Raw genomic sequence first — 25,296 nt, 5'->3', positions numbered from 1 at the left:
GGGAGGTAAATTCTTCACGTCTTCGGATTTAATACCCTTCTCTTTAAGAGATATCTTGGCTTCCCTCATATCTTCATCATTTAATTTAATCATACCCCTCTTCTTCAATATTGGTGTCGGGGTTGGTTCAGGTGTAGACCAATCATCGTGATTCCGGCCTATTCTAGCCAATAATTCTTCAGCGTCGTCTGGAGTTCTTTTCCTGAAAACACAACCAGCACAACTATCCAAGTATGCCCTAGACTCAATGGTTAGTCCACTATAAAATATATCAAGTAAATCATGCTTTTCCAAATCATGGTCAGGTCGAGCTCTAATAAGAGAGCAAAATCTAGCCCAAGCCTCAGGCAATTTCTCTCCATCTTCCTGGTCAAAATTATAAATTCTCTGCAAAGCAATATGTTGAGCACTAGCAGGAAAGTATTTCCGGAAGAAAACATCAAGCAATTCTTTTGGACTATTAATAGAATCAGGTGGCAAACTATTATACCAAGTTTTAGCATCATCCTTTAATGAGAAAGGTAAAATTTTAGCAACGAAATAAGTACGCTTCCTAACATCATCAGAAAACAAGCTACTAAGAGTAGATAGCTCAATCATGTGTTCTACAGCACTTTCTTTTTCAGTACCACAAAAAGGTGTTTTCTCCACAATAGATATATGAGACAAATCAAGAGAAAAATCATAATCTTTATCCTTAATGTTTATAGGAGATGTGGCAAATTTAGGATCAGGAGACAGTTTATATCTAACAGTATGTTGTGCAAGCAACTTTTTAATTTTTCTTGCATCAGTAGTAGCATTGCATTTATCAATAAAATCATCATCAAGTTCTACATAATCTTCATCAAGATCATCACTAGAGTATTCAACAGACTCAGGTGAATTAACAGGTGTAGCAGCATTTTCATTAGGAGTTTCAGCATTTTCAATTTGTCTAGACCTAGCAATTGTAGCATCTAGAAAAGATCCCAATGAACCACTATCATCAAGCACAGCAGAAGCATCATCAATATTATAAGAATTTTCAGATCTGGCAGAAGTATCAGCATGTGAAGCATGTGGTGGTGAAACAAGTTTATCAATCACAGATGGTGAATCAAGAGCAGCAGAGGTACTAAGAGTTGTACCTTTTCTTGTAGTGGATGGTAATATGGAAACTTTAGGATCGCGAGGTTTACCCATGATGGAGAATTTGCAGCGAACAATATCAATCCAAGTGAACTTCCAAATAAAGCTATGCTCCCCGACAACGGTGCCAGAAAATAGTCTTGATGACCCACAAGTATAGGGGATCGCAACAGTCTTCGAGGGAAGTAAAACCCAATTTATTGATTCGACACAAGGGGAGACAAAGAATACTTGAAAGCCTTAACAGCGGAGTTGTCAATTCAGCTGCACCTGGAAACAGACTTGCTCGCAAGAGTTTATCAGTAGTAATAATTTTATAGCAGTAGCAGTAGTGAAATAACAACAGCAGAGTAAAAAAGGCAGCAGTAGTGATTATAGTAAACAGCAGGATTAAAATACTGTAGGCATAGGGATGGATGAACGGGCGTTGCATGGATGAGAGAAACTCATGTAACAATCAAAGCAGGGCATTTGCAGATAATAATAAAACGGTATCCAAGTACTAATCAATCAATAGGCATGTGTTCCATATATAGTCGTACGTGCTCGCAATGAGAAACTTGCACAACATCTTTTGTCCTACCAGCCGGTGGCAGCCGGGCCTCTAGGGAATCTACTGGAAATTAAGGCACTCCTTTTAATAGAGCACCGGAGCAAAGCATTAACACTCCGTGAACACATGTGATCCTCATATCACCGCCATCCCCTCCGGTTGTCCCAATTCCTGTCACTTTGGGGCCTCGGGTTTCGGACAGCAATACGTGTATACAACTTGCAGGTAAGATCATAAAGCAATGAATATCATAATGAAACAATAACATGTTCAGATCTGAGATCATGGCACTCGGGCCCTAGTGACAAGCATTAAGAATAACAAGTTGCAACAATATCATAAAAGCACCAATTACGGATACTAGGCACTATGCCCTAACAATCTTATGCTATTACATGACCAATCTCATCCAATCCCTACCATCCCCTTCGGCCTACAGCGGGGGAATTACTCACACATGGATGGGGGAAACATGGCTGGTCGATGGAGAGGCGTCGGTGGTGATGATGGCGATGATCTCCTCCAATTCCTCGTCCCGGCGAGGTGCCAGAACGGAGTTTCTGGTCCCGAGACGGAGTTTCGCGACGGTGGCGGCGTACTGGATGGTTTCTGGCGATTTCGACTAACCCCCCGTGCGTTTTTAGGTCGAAGGCAATAAGTAGTCCGAAGGAGGGCGTCGGGGGCCAGCCGAGGCCGCCACACACTAGGGCCGCACGCCCCCCTCCTGGGCCGCGCCGGCCTAGCGTGTGGGGCCCTCGGGCCCCCACCTGGCTTGCCCTTCTGGATCCGCCAATATTCTGGGAAAATAGGACCTTCCGCATAAATTCCGAGGATTTTCCTGAAAGTTGGATTTCTGCACAAAAACGAGACACCAGAGCAGTTCTGCTGAAAACAGCGTTAGTCCATGTTAGTTGCATCCAAAATACACAAATTAGAGGCAAAACAATAGCAAAAGTGTTCGGGAAAGTAGATACGTTTTGGACGTATCAGCAAGTGCGAGTTTTGGTTGAAGGAAGTAGGATTCCTGGGACACATCTTGTCTGCAGGAGGAATTGCCGTCGATCCCGCCAAGATCAAGACCGTTACAGAATGGAAAGCCCCAACCACTCAGACATAAGTCCGTGCATTTCTCGGATTAGCGGGATATTACCGCAGATTTGTTGAAGGATTTTCGAGCATAGCCCGACCCATGACTCAACTGTTGAAGAAGGATAAGAAGTTTGAATGGACTGATAAATGTGAAGAGAGTTTCCAGCAGCTCAAGCGCAGATTGACCTCAGCCCCAATTTTGATCATGCCGGACATCACCAAGCCATTTGACGTCTACTGTGATGCATCCAAGATTGGTCTCGGATGTGTGTTGATGCAAGAAGTCAAGGTGATATCATATCTGTCAAGACAACTGAAGCAACATGAGCAGAATTATCCAACCCATGACTTAGAGCTAGCAGCAGTAGTCTTAGCCCTGAAGGTATGGCGTCATTACCTCATGGGTAATCGATGCGAGATCTATTCAGATCACAAGAGCCTGAAGTACATTTTCACACAGAAGGAGCTGAATATGAGGCAGAGAAGATGGTTAGAGTTAATCAAGGATTACGATATGGAAATTCACTATCACCCCGGCAAGGCCAATGTGGTAGCGGATGCCCTGAGTAGACTGCCGTGTCAGTTGAACTCCATGATAGCAGAAGAACAACCTAGCCTATACCAAGAGTTTGAGCAGTTTAGAATGGAACTAGTTAGTGAAGGATTCCTAGCCAGCATAGAGCTTCAGCCCACCTTGATTGGTCAGATCAAAGAAGCACAGAAAGGAAATGCCAGCATTGACGGAATTGTAGGATAACGTAGCATAGAAAACAAAAAATTTCCTACCGCGAACACGAAATCCAAGCCAAGATGCAATCTAGAAGACGGTAGCAACGAGGGGATTGTCGAGTCTCACCCTTGAAGAGATTCCAAAGCCTACAAGATGAGGCTCTTGTTGCTGCGGTAGACGTTCACTTGCCGCCTGCAAAAGCGCGTAGAAGATCTTGATCACGGCGCCACGAACGGGCAGCACCTCCGTACTCGGTCACACGTTCGGTTGTTGATGAAGACGACGTCCACCTCCCCGTTCCAGCGGGCAGCGGAAGTAGTAGCTCCTCTTGAATCCGATAGCACGACGGCGTGGTGTCGGTGGTGGTGGAGAAATCCGGCGGAGCTTCGCTAAGCGTGCGGGATGTGGTGGAGGAGAGAGGGCCGCTAGGGTTTGGGAGAGGGGGGCGCCGGCCACTATGGGGTGCGGCCACCTTGTGGTCTTTGGGTGGCCGGCCCCCTCCCCTTGGCCCCTCATTATATAGGTGGAAGCCCCAAGTGTTGGACTACAAGTCTCCGAATAAGACCCGAACCCAAAACCTTCCATGTGATAGGGAAACCTACCCAAGGTGGGAATCCCACTTGAGGTGGGATTCCCCCTTTCCATGTGGGGGGGTGGCCGGCCCCCATAGGGGAGTCCACTTGGGACTCCTCCCCCTTAGGGTTGGCCGGCCATGGGAGGTGGAGTCCCTCCGGGACTCCGCCTTCCTTAGTGGTTTCTTCCGTACTTTTCTAGAACCTTCTAGAACCTTCCATAGAACCTTCCGGATCATTTTAAATCACATAAAATGACTTCCTATATATGAATCTTATTCTCCGGACCATTCCGGAACTCCTCGTGATGTCCGGGATCTCATCCGGGACTTCGAACAAATATTCGAACTCCATTCCATATTCAAGTTCTACCATTTCAACATCCAACTTTAAGTGTGTCACCCTACGGTTCGCGAACTATGCGGACATGGTTGAGTACTCACTCCGACCAATAACCAATAGCGGGATCTGGAGATCCATAATGGATCCCACATATTCAACGATGACTTAGTGATCGAATGAACCATTCACATATGATACCAATTCCCTTTGTCACGCGATATTTTACTTGTCCGAGGTTTGATCATCGGTATCACTCTATACCTTGTTCAACCTCGTCTCCTGACAAGTACTCTTTACTAAATCTTGCGTGGTATGTGGTCTCTTATGAACTTATTCATATGCTTGCAAGACATTAGACGACATTCCACAGAGAGGGCCCAGAGTATATCTATCCGTCATCGGGATGGACAAATCCCACAGTTGATCCATATGCCTCAACTCATACTTTCCGGATACTTAATCCCACCTTTATAACCACCCATTTACGCAGTGGCGTTTGATGTAATCAAAGTACCTTTCCGGCATAAGTGATTTACATGATTTCATGGTCATAAGGACTAGGTAACTATGTATCGAAAGCTTATAGCAAATAACTTAATGACGTGATCTTATGCTACGCTTAATTGGGTGTGTCCATTACATCATTCATATAATGATATAACCTTGTCATTAATAACATCCAATGTTCATGATTATGAAACTAATCATCTATTAATCAACAAGCTAGTTAAGAGGCTTACTAGGGACTCATTTGTTTGTTTACATAACACACATGTATCAATGTTTCGGTTAATACAATTATAGCATGGTATATAAACATTTATCATAAACATAAAGATATATAATAACCACTTTTATTATTGCCTCTTGGGCATATCTCCAACAGTCTCCCACTTGCACTAGAGTCAATAATCTAGATTACATTGTAAGGTACCTAACACCCATGGCATTCTGGTGTTGGTCATGCTTTGCCCTAGGGAGAGCTTTAGTCAACGGATCTGCTACATTCGGATCAGTGTGTACTTTGCAAATCTTTACTTCTCCATCTTCGATGTACTCGCGAATCGAATGATAACGTAGCTTGATATGCTTCAGCCTCTTGTGTGACCTTGGTTCTTGTGCATTGGCGATAGCACCCATGTTGTCACAGTAGATGACTAGTGGGTCCAATGCACTAGGAACCACACCGAGCTCTACAATGAACCTTTTCATCCATACCGCTTCTGATGAAGCCTCTGAAGCCGCTATGTACTCCGATTCTGTTGAGGATTTCGCCACCGTGCACTGCTTCGAGCTTGCCCAGCTTACTGCAGCACCATTCAATATAAACACGTACCCATCGTGACTTAGAGTCATCAGGATCAGTGTTCCAACTTGCATCGGTGTAACTTGTTACAACGAGCTCTTGGTCACCTCCATAACAAAGAAACATATCCTTAGTTCTTTTCAAGTACTTCAGGATATTCTTAACCGCTGTCCAGTGTTCCATTCCTGGATCACTTTGATATCTGCTAGTCAAACTAACAGCATGTGCTATATCCGGTCTTGTACATAGCATGGCATACATGATAGAGCCTACCGCCGAGGCATAGGGGATCTGACTCATCCTTTCTCTTTCTTCTGCCGTAGCCGGACCTTGAGTCTTACTCAAGACCTTGCACAGTAACATAGGTAAGAATCCTTTCTTACTTTCGTCCATTCTAAACTTCTTTAGAATCTTGTCCAGATATGTACTCTGTGATAGCCCTATTAGACGTCTTGATCTATCTCTATAAATCTTGATGCCTAATATATACGATGCTTCACCAATGTCTTTCATTGAAAAACTATTATTCAAATAACCCTTTACACTGCTTAATAGTTCTATATCACTCCCAATCAATAATATGTCATCTACATATAATATCAGGAATGCTACAGAGCTCCCACTCACTTTCTTGTAAATACAGGCCTCTCCATGACACTGTATAAACCCGAAGTCTTTGATCACCTTATCAAAGCATCGGTTCCAACTTCTCGATGCTTGCTTTAGTCCATAGATTGAACGCTGAAGCTTGCATACTTTGTTAGCATTTTTAGGATCGACAAAACCTTTGGGTTGTACCATATACAACTCTTCCTCAATGTCTCCATTAAGGAACGCCATTTTGACATCCATCTGCCAAATGTCATAATCGAAAAATGCAGCTATTGCTAACAAAATCCTCACAGATTTTAGCTTCGCTACAGGTGAGAAAGTCTCATCGTAGTCAACACCTTGAATTTGTCGGAAACCCTTTGCGACAAGTCGAGCTTTATAGACAGTAATATTACCATCAGCATCTGTTTTTCTCTTGAAGATCCATTTATTCTCGACAGCCTTGCGGCTATCAGGTAAGTCTACCAAAGTCCATACTTTGTTATCATACATGGATCCCATTTCGGATTTCATGGCTTCTTGCCATTTGTTGGAATCTAGGCTCATCATCGCTTCTTCATACGTCGCAGGGTCTTCATCATTGTTATCCACAATCATGACATTTAGACAAGGATCATACCAATCTGGAGTGGCACGTTCCCTTGTCGATCTGCGAGGTTCAGTAGCTATCTCATTTGAAGTTTCATGATCATTATCATTAGCTTCCTCTGTTGTCGGTGCAGGCGGCACAGGAACATCTTCCGGTACTGCGCTACTCTGATCAACGAGCTGAGATTCTTCAATCTCATCGAGTTCTACTTTTCTTCCAGTCACTTCTTTAGTGAGAAATTCTTTCTCAAGAAAGGTTCCATTCTTAGCAACAAAGATCTTGCCTTCGGATCTGTGATAGAAAGTGTACCCTATAGTTTCCTTAGGGTATCCTATGAAGACGCATTTCTCCGCTTTGGGTTCTAGCTTGTCCGGTTGTAACTTTTTTACATAGGCTTCGCAACCCCAAACTTTAAGGAACGACAGCTTAGGTTTCTTATTAAACCATAATTCATACAGCGTCGTTTCAACGGATTTTGATGGTGCTCTATTTAAAGTGAATGCGGCTGTCTCTAATGCATAACTCCAAAATGATAACGGCAAATCAGTAAGAGACATCATAGAACGAACCATATCTAAGAGAGTTCGATTACGATGTTCGGACACATCGTTTCGTTGTGGTGTTCCCGGCGGTGTCAATTGTGAAAGTATTCCGCATTTATTTAAATGCATGCCAAACTCATAACTCAGATATTCACCTTCGCGATCAGATCGTAGAAATTTAATCTTCTTGTTACGTTGATTTTCTACTTCACTTTGGAATTCCTTAAACTTCTCAAAAGTTTCGGATTTATGTTTCATGAAATAGATATACCCATATCTACTCAGATCATCTGTGAAGGTTAGAACATAACGATATCCACCGCGCGATGCTACACTCATTGGTCCGCACACATCGGTATGTATGATTTCCAATAAGTCAGTAGCTCGCTCCATAATACCAGAGAATGGAGTCTTAGTCATTTTTCCCATTAGACATGCTTCGCATCTATCAAGTGACTCAAAGTCAAGTGATTCAAGTAATCCATCGGTATGGAGTTTCTTCATGCGTTTCACTCCAATATGACCAAGGCAGCGATTGCCACATATAAGTAGAATTATCATTCAATTTAATTCGCTTAGCATCAATGTTATGTATATGTGTATCACTACTATCGAGATCTAACAGAAATAAGCCATTCTTTTCAGGTGCTCGACCATAAAAGATATTATTCATAAAAATAGAACAACCATTATTCTCAGACTTGAATGAATAACCGTCTTGCATTAAACAAGATCCAGATATAATGTTCATGCTCAACGCGGGTACAAAATAACAATTATTGAGGCTTAAAACTAATCCCGAAGGTAGATGTAGAGGAAGTGTGCCGACAGCGATCACATCGACTTTGGATCCATTTCCAACGCGCATGGTCACTTCATCCTTTAGTAGTCTTCGTTTATTCTTTAGTTCCTATTTCGAGTTACAAATATGAGCAACCGAACCAGTATCAAATACCCAGGTACTAGTGCGAGAACCAGTAAGATAAACATCTATAACATGTATATCAGATATACCTTCTTTCTTCTTCTTGACAAGGCCGCTCTTCAGATCCGCCAAATACTTGGAGCAATTACGCTTCCAGTGTCCCTTCTCCTTGCAGTAATAGCACTCAGCATCAGGCTTAGGGCCAGTCTTAGGTTTCACAGGAGGCGTGGCAGCTTTCTTGCCACCCTTCTTGAATTTTCCCTTAGACTTGTCCTGTTTCTTGAAACTGGTGGTCTTGTTGACCATCAACACTTGGTGCTCTTTCTTGATCTCAATCTCAGCAGATTTTAGCATGGAGAAGAGTTCAGGTAACTCTTTGTTCATGTTCTGCATATTGTAGTTCATCACAAAGTTCTTGTAACTAGGTGGCAGTGATTGAAGGACACGATTAATCCCCAGTCGGTTAGGAATCACTATTCCCAAATCACTGAGTTTCTTCGCATGCCCGGTCATGGCGAGCATGTGCTCACTAACGGAGCTGCCTTCTTCCATCATGCAGCTGAAGAAGTGTTTCGATGCTTCATAGCATTCCACGACGCATGAGTCTCAAAGATAGTTTTCAACTCATTGACTAACTCATGTGGATCGTGGTGCTCAAAACGTTTTGAAGATCGGCTTCAGACTGCACGGGGATGGCACACTGAACTTGAGAGTACCGAGTTTTCCGAGTCGCGTAAACATTCTTTACTTCATCGGTTTCAGTTTCTGCAGGAGGGTCACCTTGCGGTGCATCAAGCACATATTGCAGATTTCCGCCATTGAGGAAGATCCTCACATGACGGAACCAGTCGGTGAAGTTGCTACCGTTGCTCTTAAGCTTTTCTTTCTCTAGGAACTGATTAAAATTGATTGGGGACGCCATATCTACAACATATTTGCAATAGTTTAGACTAAGTTTATGACAAATTGAGTTCAAATTTTAATTCAACATAATTAAAAACTAGGTGAACTCCCACTCAAAACAATATCCCTCGCATTGTCTTAGTGATCACACGAACCAAATCCACCACACCAAGTTCGATCATCACGAGACAAGATGTAACTTCAATGGCGAACACTCAAAGTGTTCATCATATCAATCATATGATTCATGCTCTACCTTTCGGTATCACATGTTCCGAGACCATGTCTGTACATGCTAGGCTCGTCAAGGCCACCTTAGTATCCGCATGTTTAAAACTGGCTTACACCCGTTGTATGCACTTGTTGAATCTATCACACCCGATCATCACGAGATGCTTCGAAACGACAAGTCTTGGCAACGGTGCTACTAAGGATGAACACTTTATTATCTTGATATTTTAGTGAGAGGGATCATCTTATAATGCTACCGTCGCGATCTAAGCAAAATAAGATGCATAAAAGGATTAACATCACATGCAGTTCATATGTGATATGATATGGCCCTTTTGTCTTTGCGCCTTTGATCTTCATCTCCAAAGCACAGACATGATCTCCATCATCAACGGGCATGATCTCCATCATCGTCGGCGAAGCACCAAGGTCAATGGCGCCATCTTCATGATTGTCCTCCATGTAGCAACTATTACAACTACTTTGAAATACTACTCAACATGAAATTTAAAGACAACCATAAGGCTCCTGCCGGTTGCCACAATACAATAATGATCATCTCATACATAGTCATCATCACATTATGGCCATATCACATCACCAAACCCTGCAAAAACAAGTTAGACGTTCTCTAATTTGGTTTGCATATTTTACGTGGTTTAGGGTTTTCGAGTAAGATCCAATCTACCTACGAACATGAACCACAACGGTGATACTAGTGTTGTCAATAGAAGAGTAAATTGAATCTTCACTATAGTAGGAGAGACAGACACCCGCAAAGCCACTTATGCAATACAAGTTGCATGTCGAGCGTGGAGCAAATCTCATGAACGCGGTCATGTAAAGTTAGCCCGAGCCGCTTCATCCCACTATGCCACAAAGATGCAAAGTACTCAAACTAAAGACAACAAAAGCATCAACGCCCACAAAACCATTGTGTTCTAATCGTGCAACCATCTATGCATAGACATGGCTCTGATACCACTGTAGGATAACGTAGCATAGAAAACAAAAATTTTCCTACCGCGAACACGAAATACAAGCCAAGATGCAATCTAGAAGACGGTAGCAACGAGGGGATTGTCGAGTCTCACCCTTGAAGAGATTCCAAAGCCTACAAGATGAGGCTCTTGTTGCTGCGGTAGACGTTCACTTGCCGCTTGCAAAAGCGCGTAGAACATCTTGATCACGGTGCCACGAACGGGCAGCACCTCCGTACTCGGTCACACGTTCGGTTGTTGATGAAGACGACGTCCACCTCCCCGTTCCAGCGGGCAGCGGAAGTAGTAGCTCCTCTTGAATCCGACAGCACGACGGCGTGGTGTCGGTGGTGGTGGAGAAATCCGGCGGAGCTTCGCTAAGCGTGCGGGATGTGGTGGAGGAGAGAGGGCCGCTAGGGTTTGGGAGAGGGGGGCGCCGGCCACTATGGGGTGCGGCCACCTTGTGGTCCTTGGGTGGCCGGCCCCCTCCCCTTGGCCCCTCATTATATAGGTGGAAGCCCCAAGTGTTGGACTACAACTCTCCGAATAAGACCCGAACCCAAAACCTTCCATGTGATAGGGAAACCTACCCAAGGTGGGAATCCCACTTGAGGTGGGATTCCCCCTTTCCATGTGGGGGGGTGGCCGGCCCCCATAGGGGAGTCCACTTGGGACTCCTCCCCCTTAGGGTTGGCCGGCCATGGGAGGTGGAGTCCCTCCGGGACTCCGCCTTCCTTAGTGGTTTCTTCCGGACTTTTCTAGAACCTTCTAGAACCTTCCATAGAACCTTCCGGATCATTTTAAATCACATAAAATGGCTTCCTATATATGAATCTTATTCTCCGGATAATTTCGGAACTCCTCGTGATGTCCGGGATCTCATCCGGGACTTCGAACAAATATTCGAACTCCATTCCATATTCAAGTTCTACCATTTCAACATCCAACTTTAAGTGTGTCACCCTACGGTTCGCGAACTATGCGGACATGGTTGAGTACTCACTCCGACCAATAACCAATAGCGGGATCTGGAGATCCATAATGGCTCCCACATATTCAACGATGACTTAGTGATCGAATGAACCATTCACATACGATACCAATTCCCTTTGTCACGCGATATTTTACTTGTCCGAGGTTTGATCATCGGTATCACTCTATACCTTGTTCAACCTCGTCTCCTGACAAGTACTCTTTACTCGTACCGTGGTATGTGGTCTCTTATGAACTTATTCATATGCTTGCAAGACATTAGACGACATTCCACCGAGAGGGCCCAGAGTATATCTATCCGTCATCGGGATGGACAAATCCCACTGTTGATCCATATGCCTCAACTCATACTTTCCGGATACTTAATCCCACCTTTATAACCACCCATTTACGCAGTGGCGTTTGATGTAATCAAAGTACCTTTCCGGCATAAGTGATTTACATGATCTCATGGTCATAAGGACTAGGTAACTATGTATCGAAAGCTTATAGCAAATAACTTAATGACGTGATCTTATGCTACGCTTAATTGGGTGTGTCCATTACATCATTCATATAATGATATAACCTTGTCATTAATAACATCCAATGTTCATGATTATGAAACTAATCATCTATTAATCAACAAGCTAGTTAAGAGGCTTACTAGGGACTCATTTGTTTGTTTACATAACACACATGTATCAATGTTTCGGTTAATACAATTATAGCATGGTATATAAACATTTATCATAAACATAAAGATATATAATAACCACTTTTATTATTGCCTCTTGGGCATATCTCCAACAGGAATCAAGAGCCAAATAGCTGCAGGAAAGGCACCAGGATTCACCGAAGATGAAGAAGGAGTGCTTTGGTACAACGGATGCCTATGTGTGCCATCAGATTCAGAGTTGAAGCAAGTCATTCTGATGGAAGCCCATGATACCCTTTATTCCATTCACCCCGGAGGTACCAAGATGTATCAAGATTTGAAGGAACAATTTTGGTGGCATGGAATGAAGCGAGAGATCGGAAGCTACATCGCCAAGTGTGATATCTGTCAGAGAGTCAAGGCAGAACATCAGCGACCCGCAGGACTGCTACAGCCATTGCAGATTCCAGAATGGAAGTGGGATTCTATAGGAATGGACTTCATCACTGGACTGCCCAAATCAAGCAAAGGAAATGATTCTATCTGGGTAGTGGTCGACAGATTGACCAAGGTAGCCCATTTTATCCCTGTCAAGACCACCTATCAAGGCCCGAAGTTAGCTGAGTTATATATATCCAGAATAGTCGCCCTGCACGGAACCCCGAAGTCAATTGTGTCAGATAGAGGATCCCAATTCACCTCAAGATTCTGGCAGAAAGTACATGAAGGACTAGGTACTCGACTGAATTTCAGCACAGCATATCACCCGCAGACTAATGGACAGACTGAAAGGGTCAACCAGATACTCGAAGACATGTTAAGAGCTTGTGTACTGGAATATGGATCCAAGTGGGAAGACTGCCTGCCTTACGCAGAATTGTCGTACAACAACAGTTATCAAGCCAGCTTACAGATGGCCCCCTTTGAAGCCATGTACGGAAGGAAGTGGCGTACCCCTCTGAATTGGTCGGAAGTCGGAGAAAGCCAAGTCTTTGGACCAGATGTTCTCCGAGAAGCTGAAGAAAAGGTGCACAAGATCCGCGAGTACCTCAAGACTGCTCAGTCAAGACAGAAGAGTTACGCCGACAAGAGACGCCGAGAAATGACTTTCGAGATCGGAGATTTTGTCTATCTTAAAGTATCCCCCCTCAAAGGAATGCAGAGATTTCAGCTGAAAGGAAAGCTTGCACCCCGATATGTCGGACCCTTCAAAGTTCTGAGTCGCCGAGGAGGAGTATCTTATCAACTGGAACTACCGGAAGAAATGTCGGCTGTGCACGACGTGTTTCACATCTCACTACTCCGGAAGTGCTTGGAAGTGCCGGAGAAGACAGAAGTGTTCAAGAATATCGATCACAGATCGTTCGATATCAACACGGACTTGACATATCACGAAGTACCGATTCGCATCCTGGAAGAAGCTTACAGAACCACCCGCACCAGGAGTATCAAGTTCCTGAAGATTCAATGGAGCAACCACACCGAAGAAGAAGCCACCTGGGAGCGAGAAGATGATATGAAGAAGGAATACCCAGATCTCTTTAGTACCTAGTTTTCTTTAAGATCTCGGGATGAGATCTTTTGTAAGGGGGAAGGGTTTGTAACATCCCAAAATTTCAATAAAGGAGAAAAGGGAAAGTTTCCAAAATGCAAAAATTAGAACCAACAAAAACTTTTTATCTCCATATAGTGCTATGCATATAACTCACCTTTTATATTTGTGTTAGTGTGCATTTGCCATGATGATTGCTTGTGTGATTGCAAGTGTGCTGAAACCCTAATCAATGATCTCATGATCACCCAAATAGAAGGAAAAAGAAAAGAGAAAATAAAATGGAAAAATCAAACCAACACTCACATATGGTTTATGCCATTTTTGCAAATCCTAAACCTAGACCATTTTGGCTTGCACCATTGGTTGTGAATGGTTACTAAACCCTTATTAACTCTTTTGGAATCAAAGAAACTCAAATCAAATCAAATTTGAATGAAATATGAGCTCACATGCACTAATGGTCAATTGGGCAAATCTTAGCCTGATGCCCTCTTTGAGCCTCTGTTTTGAAAGATTTCTAAACTAAACATGGACAACTCTTTGCACCTCACCCAAGACAACATCAAAGTGAACAACTTTGCCCAAAACCATCACTGCAAATTGTTGCTCATTTTCAAATGGTGATCAAGCAAAATAGAGACTTTGAAACAGATTTAAGATAATGTGCATTTTGGATCTTTGCAAAAAAATTGAAATTTGACCACCACCACCACCATTCTACTGCAAATAATATATGATTGCAACCCACCAAAATTCATCCAAAAATTCGAAAATAACTTTCTTGCGGCCATTTCATCAAACACATGGTGAGCACAATTCTGCCAACCTCATACATTGCAAAACCCATTGGATAATCACCTCTCCCTTCAACCCTAGGTCATCCTCTGTACCTCTCTGACCCTTCTACACTTTGCCAAACACAATAGACAAGATTTAGTACATAGGGTCGTCATCATTTGACCAAAATCATCCATGCCGTGGCATGGCATGGACATGTGTAGGATAACGTAGCATAGAAAACAAAAAAATTTCCTACCGCGAACACGAAATCCAAGCCAAGATGCAATCTAGAAGACGGTAGCAACGAGGGGATTGTCGAGTCTCACCCTTGAAGAGATTCCAAAGCCTACAAGATGAGGTTCTTGTTGCTGCGGTAGACGTTCACTTGCCGCTTGCAAAAGCGCGTAGAAGATCTTGATCACGGCGCCACGAACAGGCAGCACCTCCGTACTCGGTCACACGTTCGGTTGTTGATGAAGACGACGTCCACCTCCCCGTTCCAGCGGGCAGCGGAAGTAGTAGCTCCTCTTGAATCGGACAGCACGATGGCGTGGTGTCGGTGGTGGTGGAGAAATCCGGCGGAGCTTCGCTAAGCGTGCGGGATGTGGTGGAGGAGAGAGGGCCGCTAGGGTTTGGGAGAGGGGGGCGCCGACCACTAAGGGGTGCGGCCACCTTGTGGTCTTTGGGGTGGCCGGCCCCCTCCCCTTGGCCCCTCATTATATAGGTGGAAGCCCCAAGTGTTGGACTACAAGTCTCCGAATAAGACCCGAACCAAAAACCTTCCATGTGATAGGGAAACCTACCCAAGGTGGGAATCCCACTTGGGTGGGATTTCCCCCTTCCATGTGGGGGGGTGGCCGGCCCCCATAGGGGAGTCCACTTGGGACTCCTCCCCCTTAGGGTTGGCCGGCCATGGGAGGTGGAGTCCCTCCGGGACTCCGCCTTCCTTAGTGGTTTCTTCCGGACTTTTCTAGAACCTTCCATAGAACCTTCCGGATCATTTTAAATCACATAAAATGACTTCCTATATATGAATCTTATTCTCCGGACCATTCCGGAACTCCTCGTGATGTCCGGGATCTCATCCGGGACTCCGAACAAATATTCGAACTCCATTCCATATTCAAGTTCTACCATTTCAACATCCAACTTTAAGTGTGTCACCCTACGCTTCGCGAACTATGCGGACATGGTTGAGTACTCACTCCGACCAATAACCAATAGCGGGATCTAGAGATCCATAATGGCTCCCACTTATTCAACGATGACTTAGTGATCGAATGAACCATTCACATATGATACCAATTCCCTTTGTCACGCGATATTTTACTTGTCCGAGGTTTGATCATCGGTATCACTCTATACCTTGTTCAACCTCGTCTCCTGACAAGTACTCTTTACTCGTACCGTGGTATGTGGTCTCTTATGAACTTATTCATATGCTTGCAAGACATTAGACGACATTCCACCGAGAGGGCCCAGAGTATATCTATCCGTCATCGGGATGGACAAATCCCACTGTTGATCCATATGCCTCAACTCATACTTTCCGGATACTTAATCCCACCTTTATAACCACCCATTTACGCAGTGGCGTTTGATGTAATCAAAGTACCTTTCCGGCATAAGTGATTTACATGATCTCATGGTCATAAGGACTAGGTAACTATGTATCGAAAGCTTATAGCAAATAACTTAATGACGTGATCTTATGCTACGCTTAATTGGGTGTGTCCATTACATCATTCATATAATGATATAACCTTGTCATTAATAACATCCAATGTTCATGATTATGAAACTAATCATCTATTAATCAACAAGCTAGTTAAGAGGCTTACTAGGGACTCATTTGTTTGTTTACATAACACACATGTATCAATGTTTCGGTTAATACAATTATAGCATGGTATATAAACATTTATCATAAACATAAAGATATATAATAACCACTTTTATTATTGCCTCTTGGGCATATCTCCAACAGTCTCCCACTTCACTACAAGAAAAGTTCTGATAGACAACGTCTCAAAATCGTCCGCTAAGGGGTATTTTTCGTCGCCTATGGGCCTAACCCGACGATATGGGTTCTGTTGTGGAAACTGCGTCAGGCAAAGTCCTACGACGATTTTTTCGGTCCGTCGCGCTTGGGCGCCCTTCCGCCACGGAAAATCGGACCGTTGCCCAAGTGTTTCCGGGAGCCCGTTGACTGCTGACGTCATGCAAACTGACACGTGGCAGACGCCATTAACTGGCAGTTAACGGCGTTAACCGGCTGAAACTCCGTGGTAGATGGTAGGCCCACACGAGGCCTGCCACGTCTTAAGCGGGCCGGCCCATTAAGTTTGCGGGCCGGGCCAGCTGACTTAGTTTGACCGGTCAACTATATAGTTGGGCTGGTCCATCAGTTACATGGGCCGGGCCTAACCTCTAAGGTTGACTGGTCAAAACTTTAATGGGCCGGCCCACTAAGCATGTGGGCCGGGCCGAATGCACTCGATTGACCGGTCAACAGGCAAAAGGGCCGGCCCACAAGACATGTGGGACCCACTTTTGTAACATCCCAAGAATTTCAAAATAAAATAAATGAATTTCACTAGTTCCAAATTTTGGAACCAACAAAAACTTTTATTAAATTAAGTTTGATACATAGTGATCTTGCTTAATTCTTGTGCTATTGCCATGATTGCTTGTTATTAGTATTTGAAGTGATCTTAAACCCTAAACCTCACCCCTCTTTTCACCATCCTAGTTAAAATAAAATAAAAGGAAATTAAATAAGAATAAGGCATATGTGCCTATGGCTATATTTATAAAACTTTACCCTAAGGTTTTCTACTTTGCTTAGAGATTTGGAAAACCTTCATACACCTTACCTAAGGCTTATCAAACCAAATCCAAGTTGTTTCCAAAGAAAATAAAAAGAAACTAAAAATGCCATAGAGGCACATGAGAGTAAAATAGCAAATATGTGAATTTAAGAATCTTGACCCTAATACATGTTGTGAATGGAGGGATCACCCCTATATACCATTTCAACACTCAACCACACCAATTGGGTCAAGCCAAGTCAAATTTAAAATCAAATGCAACATATGCATAGAGGCATATGTGACACATAGCCATAATACCCAATTTTTGACCTATGACTTTAAACCTTGACCAAATGGTGTGCAACCATTTCTAAACTTCATATAACACTAAATTGACCCTAACCCATGCCCAAGTAAAGCAAGTTCAACACTTTACAAGATTAATGAAATTTGACACATCACCTCTTATGTGTTATGGCCATTTTTGCAAATCTCTGAACAAGACCATTTGAATTGGTTTCAATGGTTGGAAAATGTTTCTAAACTAATAAGAACCACATTAGAGTCAACAAAAGTCAACTCAAATGGAGAGAAATTAAATAGGGAGAAAATCCCAATTTCACTCACATACACTTAGGCCAAAATTGCAAATCTTCACCAAAGGCCACCATAGCTCCATCTATGGTTTCTAAAACTCTTATATAACAAAAACAAACCCAAATGCATCAAAGAAACCAGAATCAAATCAAAATTTAACTCAAAACCATCTCACATGTGATGATGGTCATTTGTGTGATTTTTAACATGATCCCCTCTTTACCCCTCTGGCTTTGACTTTTATTCAACCAAACTTGGTCAACTATGACCATGTCATCCAAGACCATGTCAAGGTCAACAACTTTCATGTTGACCATCCCTGCTAAAGTTGACCAGGTTGACCAGTAGAGAATTGCCAAGTGGAGACTTTGAATTAAAGAGAAGATGACCCACATTTGGAAACTTTGCAAATCTTCACCAAAATGAACACCACCACCACCATTCTTTCTCTTTAATTATATAAGTGAGCTCCACCAAAAAGGATTGCAAATTTCCAATAAAGATTTCATGCGGCCATTTCATCATACACCTTGCATGCACAATTCTGAAAATGCACTACACCCTATTATCCTCTGGTCCAAAGCCTAAACCCCTTTACTCTTTGATCATTGATGCTCCTGTACCTCCCCTGCATCAAGACCTGTACTGGTTTGGTCGATTAAAGTGAAGCCATGATCAAGAACCCCACCATGCCGGCCATGTTGGACACACCCATGCCAAACCCTACCCTGTACCTCACCTCTTCCTCCAACCTTGTCAAACTAGCCTCTCTCACTTTACTGAGTAAGCTAGACAAGGTTCTGGGACAAGAGGAAGCCTCCACAGCTCGGGCCAGACGTGATCACCGCGTCCAGTGCACGCCAGAGCATGCACTGGCATGCCACGGTACCCGCCAGGGCTCTGCCTCGCCTGGAGCCTCTCGTCCTCCTCTCCCTTTTCTTCTCGTGCATGCGCGATCACCACCACACCCGTACCCTCCTGGACACGCCCACTGGCTCGCGGAAGCACTGACGCCCACGCCATGATCAACATCTGCCGCCGCGGTACCGCAAGGACACCTCCGTCGCCAGCCCGCCACCGACCATCATTCGGCATGCCGTCACACGCGTTAGCTCCGCCTAGATGTCGCCTACCCGACGCGCCCCCTATCTTGCCCCTTCGCGTCCAGAATCGCCGGCGCCCTTGACGACCAGCCGCTCTGCCATGGCCACCCCCTCCCACTATAAAAAGAGGCCCCCTCAGCCTTCTCCTTCCACACCAAACTCGCTCCACTCTTCCTTCTGAGCCTCCTCGATCCTTCGCTCATCCACATTGCGCAGTAGAACGCTCCAATCGAGACGTCGATCGCCGGAGTCCGCCGCAGAACCACCCTTCGATTTAGGCCGCCCCAAGCGACGCCGCGACCACCATTCAACTCCTCGTCATCTACAACCTCTTCTCGAACCAGCGCCGCCCCTCGCCGGAGCTCCGTCAAGCCGCCGACCCCCTACCTCGCCGTCGCAGCACGCCCTCCTCCCCCGTCGACGACGACAATGGTCAACCGTCAGATCAGCTTCTGATCGCACGGCTCAGGTGAGTGGATACCGTTTCGGTGAAGTAACCCACTGACGCCTGGGCCCCATCTTGTCAGGCGGCCCGCTCGCGCCAGACGCGTAGTTGGGCCAGCCCAGTCCCTTCCCCCTCATTTCGGCCCATTCTGTTTTCCCGCGCTGGCCCTTTTATTTGAATTCAATTAATTCTTTTAGTTTGAAAATCAATACTGGTCTGTCCTATAAATTGAATAGTTCAAATTCTACAAACTCAAATTTAGCAAATCAAAGTGTTCTGGAAAGCTTATGTTTTGGTCTAGCTAACCCCACTGGATTCAACCCCATATGTTGTGTAGTTTTTGAATAGCAAAAATAACAAAATGGATACTTTTCTGTATTCAAATAAATCTTAAAAATCAACCATTGTGAATTTTGAAGTGAATCCAATTGCAATAATTCACTTTTAACAAACCCTAATTTACTATGTAAAAATATGATATATGTTCTGTACATGATCATGGGCTAGAATCAAAATATTGGCTATGTAGTCAATACTAGCCCATTTAAACTATATCCAAATTTTAGAATTTAAATCTATGAGGTGTAGCACCTCATTTAAATCATTCTCACAAGTGTTATGAAGTAAGGTGTTGACCTTTAAATGCTTAGGCTCATACTTGCTCACTTGTAGAATTTAAATCAACATAGTATTTAAATTGCATTAGTTATTTAAATTACATGAGATGAGGAATCTCATTTAAATCCCTCCTCTCAAATACTAAGTGTGAAGTGTTGACCTTGGTCAACATGGGATCATCCCTGGTTATTTGAGAATATTGCCTCACCTCAATAATAGTTTTTACTAAATTAGTTACAACTATGTGTTAAATCATATGAGAGGTATTCCTCTCATTTAAATCTTGTTCTCAAGTAATTCCACATGAGGTAGTGACCATGGTCTCATAATCTCATATTGAATTATTTGGTGGCATTAAATTACTACCATGTTAGTATTAAATTGCATGAGGTATGGAACCTCATTTAAATCATTTTTCTCAAATGATAAGTATGAAGAGGTTGACCTTGGTCAACCTAGGTCATATATTATTCATAAGAGAAACTAAATCTTAAGAAGAATTCAATGAGAGGAAATTATTTCTCCAAACCAAAGAGAAACCTTAATTTAAATTTTCAATGAGAGGAAATTATTTCTCCTAATATTAAATAAAGAAACCCTAGAATAATTTGGATAAATGTTAAGTAGGGATGCTAAGATTCATTGTGTGAGCCATTAAGGCAATTTAAGACTACTTAAGTGTTGTTTGGTGATTCTGTCCTCGTATTCGTTTATAGACGCTAGTACCGGAGACTATCAAGAGAAAGAGGTCTTCTACCAAGAGGAAGAGCAAGAAAACTTTGATCACATCACCAACCAAGGCAAGCTATACTATGGCAAGCTATATTATGGCAAGCTATTACCAATGCAAGCTAGACTAATGCAAACTATTTTGGTTGCAAGTTTATAATTTTGCAAAGTGCAAAGCTCTACAAGAGCAAGGCACCATTACATTTTACTTTATGAACCTATCCCAAGTTTTTACTTATCAAGCTTTACTGGATTTTATTTATCAAAGTTACTTTTTGGTTTATGATCCACTTGGTTGAATTATAGAGTAGTACAAGAGCATCACACTTAGCCTAGCAAGCTCCAAGATACTTAGCACCCCTCATAACTAGTTGCTAGTGCTCAGGATTAAAAGTGACTACTCTAGTTGGGAACTTGTGAACTGAAATGACTTTGAAAACCTTGGAATGATGAGTCATTCTATTGAGAGATTTTTGAAGGTGAATATGACTGGTGAATGACTTGGTGAATTTTACAAAAACTGATGGTTGGGTTCGGATGCGATACCATTCCAATTTTACAAGTACCCCCACAATACCTGAATCTGGGTAAGGCTTAGCTGGAAACTTATGTATTTTAGTATGGGTTCCCTCTGAACAAGCGTCATCGGGGTTATGCTGGAGGCTGCCTCTACAAAAGGAATGATGTGAAATGACGTGAAATGAGGTGAATGTCCGGCCCAAGCCCTGTGCAGTTCCCGGGTTGACTGCGGTTTTCACCGGGAGGCCAAGCTCATGGGGAGAGGTGCCTATACTAGAATATGTAAATGAAAGGTTAGGATTGGTAGTTCGCGTACTGCGTACGATAAATCAGGGCCAGTTACCCCTGACGAACTATTGCAATTGTTGTGGCACAAGTGTACAACCTCTGCAGAGTTTAAACCTATTCGAATAGCCGCGTCCGCGGTCATGGACAGTTGGAAAGGCCATACTGTTCCGTCATCAGAATTTTTCTAAAAATATGAATGGTGACTTGTGATTTGAATTGAAAGGTGACTTTGACTTTGAATCACAACTGAGTTGTGGGAATGACACTAATGTTCGCACTGGAGTTAGTTAAGCAAATAAAGAGTTTTGATTATTAAAGTGCTTATAAAATAAAATTGGCTTTATGCAAATGAAACTAGAGCTTAGAGCCCCCTTACTATAGTTGATAGTGTTTACCTTAGTATTAGTTTGCGAGTACTTTAAAGTACTCATGGCTGTGTCCCTGGCTATTCAAATGGCCAGACTATGAAGACGAGTACCAGAACCCGGAAGAAGAACAACAGGACATCTACGACAACTAGGATCCCTCCTGACGTCAACAGTTGCCTGTGGAATAGATGGACTACTACCACGCTACTTTCGCTTCCGCTATGTGTTATGTAATGAATAAATAGAACCTCTATTATTGTAATGAGACTGGATCATGTGATCCTTTATATGTAAGACGATTATGGTATGTAATGAATGATGTGTTGTGATATCAATCTATTATGTCTCGCAAAAACAATATTCTTGGGATTGCGATGAATGGCATAATAGGCATCTGGACTTAAAAATCCGGGTGTTGACAAGTTGGTATCAGAGCCATTGTTTGACCTTAGGAGACCCTAGTTAGAATGGACGTCTGAAAATTTTAGTTTCAAAACAAATGAAGTGGCTATTTAAGAAAACTTATTCTCCCTCTTATCATTGAGATCTTTTTCAAAATAAGAAAGTTATGCTCTATTCTTCTTATACTATTACCTAAAATTTTGACACACTTCTCTAACTTACTCATCATAATTCTTCACAGATGGAGTACAATTGGGAGTGCTATCAGCTTGGTCACGGAGGGGAACTGCGGTTCGAAAAGGATTTGAAACAACTGGTTGAATATCTAGGACACCCGTATCCCGAATTCTTCGGAATACCCCTCAAAGCTCAGTTAGGAGAACCACCTCGGTGGGACGTTTCTACCGATCTACGAAGAAAGCATGGAGCCCCGGTATGGGAAACCATCTGGTTTTCTGTAACGGGAAACACTTGGAAGGAAGGACTAGTCAGAGCTATGCAAGAAGCAATTTTTCGTCTGTGCGGACAAAATGAGGACAAGATCAAGAACACTCGCTTCATCTACTACCCAAGACATGACCCCATGGGAAGACCGACGCCCATGCCCCCGCACACAGAGATGAACCCCTATGTAGCACACCAGGACTTCAGGCAGTACAAAACCCGCAGGGATTTGGACCACGCCCTCGCCTCTCGCCAAGCACATCACCCGTGAAGACGAAGAATCCACCCTGAAGAGTAGTATCACCCCACCACTTAAGTAGGTGTGAGTTTGTATCAGGATTCCCTTGTATCGTAGAGCGATGAATGGTTCTTCAAACCACCGGTGTGTTAGCCTTGTAATGTATGATGCTTGGTATGAATGAAAAAGTGTTGTTGGTTTTTACCCCCGCAACACTACTCAAGTTTTCAATATTATGAACTTTTTAAACTTTAACAAAACAAACCATAGAAATTTCCCTCTTATCTTATCATCTACATCAATGTTTAGATGGCCCCACCAACCCGCAACGCCACCCAGGATGCCATGATGCAACTGCTGCAGACGATGATGGCAGACCGAAAAGTCGAGAGAGCTGAACGCCAAGCCAACATTGCTGCACTGCAACAGATAGCTCAGAACAATCAAGGCCACGGAAACCACGATCACCCTGGATCGAAGCTGAAGAACTTTCAGCACACCAACCCTCCGATGTTCAACAAGACTGAAGAGCCCCTCGATGCTGATGACTGGCTCCAGACCATGGAGAACAACCTTGAAGTTGCGGGAGTTGAAGCCGCAGAAAAATCTTGTTTGCCACCCACTACCTGTCAGGACCTGCCAGAGCCTGGTGGACAAGTGCCCGTGCAATGAATGCGGGACAGATGATGACATGGGAAGACTTCAAGCTGAAATTTAGCAAGTACCATGTGCCCCAAGGACTGATCAAGAAGATGAGAGACGAGTTCCGTGAACTCAAGCAAGGAAGGATGTCTGTGGTGGAATACCGCGACAGGTTTCTCACTCTGTCAAGGTACGCCCCGGATGGGACCGACACCAATGAGAAGAGAAAGGAAAGATTTCTGAACGGACTACACGACGAAATGCAGACTGTGTTAGTGAACATTCCGTTCGCTGACTTAGAAGCCCTGGTAGACTCAGCCATACAGATGGAAGGAAAGCTGCATCAGGCCAATGAGAACCGCAAGCACAGAATGATGAACCAGAATGGACCCCACCATACCCAGAAGTACCGCAACAACTCCTCTGGAGGATTCACCCCAAAATACAACAAACCCCCTGCTCAGAGTTATCGCCCCAACCACCACAACAATAACAACGGAGGACCCCCGAAGCCCGGAGGCAACAACCACAACAACAACAACCACCCCAACAACAGCAACAACAATGGAAACAACAACAACACCAATACTGCCCCAAGGACTGGAAGCAATGCTACCCCCGTCATCCCCAAAGACAAGTCCACCATCAACTGCTACGAATGTGGAGTTGTGGGTCACTTCTCCAATGAGTGCCCCAAGAAGCTTGCCAGGATTGCCGCCAATACCGCAGCACCTGCTCAGCAACAGCGCCGCTTCGCAGGTAGAAGGAACCGGAACAACAACAACGGCCGTCTCTACCACATGACTGCCACTGAAGCTCAGGAAGCACCCCAGACCATGCCAAGTATGTCTTCCTGTTAATAAAACGCTCAATCTCTCTTAGGAACCTAACTTTTCTGAAAATCTCGGGACGAGATTTTTTTAAGGGGGAAGGGTTTGTAACATCCCAAGAATTTCAAAATAAAATAAATGAATTTCACTAGTTCCAAATTTTGGAACCAACAAAAACTTTTATTAAATTAAGTTTGATACATAGTGATCTTGCTTAATTCTTGTGCTATTGCCATGATTGCTTGTTATTAGTATTTGAAGTGATCTTAAACCCTAAACCTCACCCCTCTTTTCACCATCCTAGTTAAAATAAAATAAAAGGAAATTAAATAAGAATAAGGCATATGTGCCTATGGCTATATTTATAAAACTTTACCCTAAGCTTTTCTACTTTGCTTAGAGATTTGGAAAACCTTCATACACCTTACCTAAGGCTTATCAAACCAAATCCAAGTTGTTTCCAAAGAAAATAAAAAGAAACTAAAAATGCCATAGAGGCATATGAGAGTAAAATAGCAAATATGTGAATTTAAGAATCTTGACCCTAATACATGTTGTGAATGGAGGGATCACCCCTATATACCATTTCAACACTCAACCACACCAATTGGGTCAAGCCAAGTCAAATTTAAAATCAAATGCAACATATGCATAGAGGCATATGTGACACATAGCCATAATACCCAATTTTTGACCTATGACTTTAAACCTTGACCAAATGGTGTGCAACCATTTCTAAACTTCATATAACACTAAATTGACCCTAACCCATGCCCAAGTAAAGCAAGTT

This window comes from Lolium perenne, chromosome 7, assembly GCF_019359855.2.
Source record: "Lolium perenne isolate Kyuss_39 chromosome 7, Kyuss_2.0, whole genome shotgun sequence".
Lineage (NCBI taxonomy): Eukaryota > Viridiplantae > Streptophyta > Magnoliopsida > Poales > Poaceae > Lolium > Lolium perenne.
Note: the sequence above shows the minus strand (reverse complement) of the source record.